Raw genomic sequence first — 4,328 nt, 5'->3', positions numbered from 1 at the left:
CACTCCCAGAAACTCGTACTTCTGGGAAGAATAATATAAGGTACTATACACAAAGGTCTCGAGCCATTCAGGTTGTACAAGAATACAAAGCAACTAGCAAACCTTTAGAGGTACCAATGTCCCTACCTCTAAAATGATTAACTGAGAAACCAATATGGGTTAAACAGTTGCCTTTAGCTGTCACAGTAAGTACAGTGTATGTGTGTGTGTGATTGCCATGTGTCAATAAAGTTGTGCGTGTGTTTCGATAATAAGCAATGTCTAAGTGCACTTCATCATTAATAATTGAAAAAAACAGTTGCCTTTAACAGAAGACAAACTGCAGGCTTTAGAACAGCTGTACAGGAACAACTAGATGCTTACCATATTGAAGAATCAAGTAGTCCTTAGAATTTTCTTGTATTGTTGTTAAAAAGAAATCTGGTAAATGGAGAATGGTGACAGATCTAAGAGCTGTCAACAAGGTTATACAACCTATGGGCCCTCTACAATCTGGAATTCCTCTGCCTTCTCTATTACCAAAAGGATGGCCTCTTATAGTTGTTGATTTAAAAGATTGTTTCTTCACTATATACTTGTCAGAAAAAGACAGAGAAAAATTTGCCTTCACAGTTCTTACTTAATAATAATCCTCAGCCTACTAGGAGATATGAGTGGACTGTCCTCCCACAGGAAATACTCATCCCCACCCTATGCCAATACTTTGTAAGCCAGCCATTGGAAATAATATGTAAAAAATTATCTAAATCTTATAATTTACTATTAAATGGATGACATTTTGCTATCTGATTCAAACGCAGATACTTTAAAAAGAATGTTTGAAGAAGTAAAGAAAGTTTTGTCAAAAGAAGGATTATACATTCCCTCTGAAAAAAATATAGAGAGGAGATTCTGCCAGTTACCTAGGTTATAAAATAGGTTTACAGAAAATTAGAACACAAAGGCACAAATTAGGAGAGACCGATTGTGGACTCTAAGTGACTTTCAAATATTGTTAGGAGACATTTTCAGTCTAAGATCTAACACCTGATCTAATAGTTCATTTAAACCAAACATTATATGGTGACATGATTTGAATAATCACAGAGAATTTAACCACTGAAGCAGACATGCTTGACATGATGTCATGATGCTGATAGCACTACTATAAGACCTGTTTTGGGTACCAGGTGCTCAAGATGGTTCCAACTTGGTTAGCTGAAATGGTGCACCTTTTTACAACTTTCTGGCCAGAGCTTTAAATAGGAACCTCAGAAAAACCCTACCTAATACTCAGACACTATTTGCATTTCTATCAGATAGTAATCTTGAAACTTAACCATCCTTTTACTTTCATAGGATCCCATAGAAAGAACATCAGCCCCATGACAACTCCAAGTAATTCTAGAAGACAATGTCCCCTCTCCCAACAGAGTTTGTCCTCAGGGTTAGGGACATCAATTAGGGGTTGATTATAATTGGTATAGGGTTTGGGGTTGGGGAGAAATTATGTAGCCTTTTGGAAAAAAAGGGAAACTGGATGGGATAATAGATTAGTGTGAACTTAATCACAGTAATAATTATAGTGAGTAATAGAGTGAATACTTGTGAACTATTATTTATAGGCAATTTTTATTGGTATAGATTCTTGTATATTGATACAAACTTAAATTATATTGAATATGTTCCAATTTTAGTCCACAATGTTTGTATAACTAGGCAAAGTTATTTTGTCATATTGTAAGCATACACACTTCTAACTCTGCTTAAGACATTTTGTATATTGATACAATTTTAGGATGTATTTATCATATTGCAAAATATATTTTTACCTCTGATCAAGGTACTTATACATTGTTTACATTTGAGGTCATTGTCCTCATTTGTTGCACAGTTGTTTAAAAATTATTTAATATTCTAATGTGAAGTCTTAGTCTTTAAGTTATATAGGCATTAAGAATTATAGGTCAATAGTCATCAATATTTGTCATTCTTATAGTTAGACTAATCAGGTTCTTTAGATACATAGAGATTGTATTTGCATAGATAGGTAATCTTCAATCACTTCAAAGAGCTGTAGAATATGGCATCTAAATAACTCAGGGTTCTGTTGACATGTGACACGATTTCTCCTGGCAGCACTGATCTGTTTCCCGAGAGAATGTTAGGCACCAAAGACACTCCACTTGGAGCTTGTTTTCTTCTTAGCAAAACTGGCCTTTGGGCAAAGAACTGCCCATGCATTAACCATTGACAAAATGTATGTCTGGACATGACAAGCAGGATAGAAAATAAAAGACTGTCAAATCCTTTCCAGACAGGGTAAGACAGTTTTGAAAAATTTTCTGCCTCTGAAAATGGTCTGTCAGTTACTCTAGGCCTTAACCAAAGTTGGTTGCTCCAGTGTTTCAAATGAGACTTTGGATGATTGTCCAGGTAGCCAGTTGTCTCTGTCATTTGTTATACATTTTGGAAGTTGTTTGATTGCACTTCCTGTTTACTCAAGTAATATTATTTTCCTTCGCGGGTCTTTAATAGGACTGAAGATTAAATAGTCATAGTTACTTTCTTCTCATGACTTGACCAAGTTATTTTTAATACAAGTCTTATATTCCTTAGGATAGGATAATTATTGAAACATTTATCACGTTTCTTGCTTAATATTGTTTATGCTAGTTGTAGTTCTAATTTTTATACTTGATATTTGTTCTTATTCTATGTAGTTTTGTATTAGGCTTAGAACTCTCTTATTTAACAAAAGGGGAGGTGCTGTAGGAAAATCCTTTAGTCAATAGCCTTTAAATTACCTGCCCATTTGGATGTGGCCTTGTATACTATAAATGCTAATGTAAAGTATGTGCTCCCTTTCTCTTTTGGCTGCTGGATTCCCTGCTCAAGCAGAGTACTGTGTTCTGTGAGTCTATCACTAAAAAAATAACCTTCTATTATACTCAATTCTGAGCTAGTGTGGGATTTCTTTTTAGCATTCCTCTTCAGGATCTGATATTGGGATTTTAGTATCATCAGCTTAGTGGTACCCAGACAGGAAATATCACTTATTTAAGGCTTCAATGATGCAAAAGCCAATAGTAATCAGCAGAAGGACCAACAGCCCTGTGATGGCTGACAGAATTTCTTATTTAGAAGGAAATTGGAATGGAGAAAAGTAATTCTCAGGTACCCTATAGTAAGAAATTCTCTTTTTGTCTAAAGTTCCAACAGGGGACAAGGGACTATGCATTCTCTTCTGTGATTACTTCCTGTTGAACCTAGGATGTTGTTGTCAGGACTCTGGAAGGCTAGAATGTTAGTCAAAGGCAAGGAGGGAATTTAGAAGGATCTAGTTCACTGACCAGCTGAAGAGACAGCATTTACATCAGCTGAATTGATCCATACCAGTGTTCAGCAAGTTCAGGGTTCACAGTTATTTGTAACAGGTTATAGTAACTACTTGACATTTGGATATGTCTGTCAGCCATGTGAAAACCTATTGAGACAAATGTGGACCAGGGACAAAAGTTAAAATTTATGAACTTAAAGGGAAATACTACATTTGGAACTTTTAGGCCCATATTCCTAGTAACTGGGGAGGAGAGAAGATCCAAGACCTGAAGAGAGAAGAAATACCATCCTCAGGAATAGACAGGTGAGGGAACTCAGACTGTATTGCTCTGGATTCCTTTGACCCATGAGAAATGAACCCAGATTTCATTATATTCTCTATTCTCTGAAGTTTATATAATTTTTCATTTTATAAAAGATATAAAAGTTTTAGATACATAGTGTTATCAATCTGTACGGAAATGCCTACTGCAGAATAAAAGGTAACAGGTGTCTGTATAACATCAGGAGAAGACTCCAGATGATCAGGTGTAATAAGTCTACTCAACTGGTTTATCTGGACTTTATTTAATTTTGGTATGTGGTACTTATCCAGAATATTGCTCTTTTTTTAAATTTTCCAATTTTGTGGAGTACATGTTTTGAAAGTACTATCTGATGATTCTCTGGATTTCCTCCATGTATGTTGTTATCTCCCTCTTTTCATTCCTTATTTTATTAATTTAGATATTCTCTCTGCCTTTTGGTTAGTTTGGATAAAGGTTTCTCTATCTTATTGATTTACTCTAAGAATCAACTCTTTTTCTCATTGATATTTTATATTGTTTTCTTTGTTTCTATTTTATTGCTTTCAGCCCTAAACTTGATTATTTTCAGCTGTCTACTCCTCCTGGATGTGCTTGCTTCTTTTGTTCTAGACTGTTGAGTTGTTCTGCTAATACACTAGTGTGGGATTTTTCTAGTTTCTTCATGTAGGTATTTAGTGCTATGAACTTTGTTCTTTTTTT

Source organism: Alexandromys fortis, unplaced genomic scaffold, assembly GCF_014885135.2.
Source record: "Alexandromys fortis isolate MF-2015 unplaced genomic scaffold, M_Fortis_MF-2015_v1.1 scaffold_213, whole genome shotgun sequence".
In the NCBI taxonomy this organism is placed as follows: Eukaryota; Metazoa; Chordata; class Mammalia; order Rodentia; family Cricetidae; genus Alexandromys; species Alexandromys fortis.
This window is presented reverse-complemented; position numbering follows the sequence as displayed.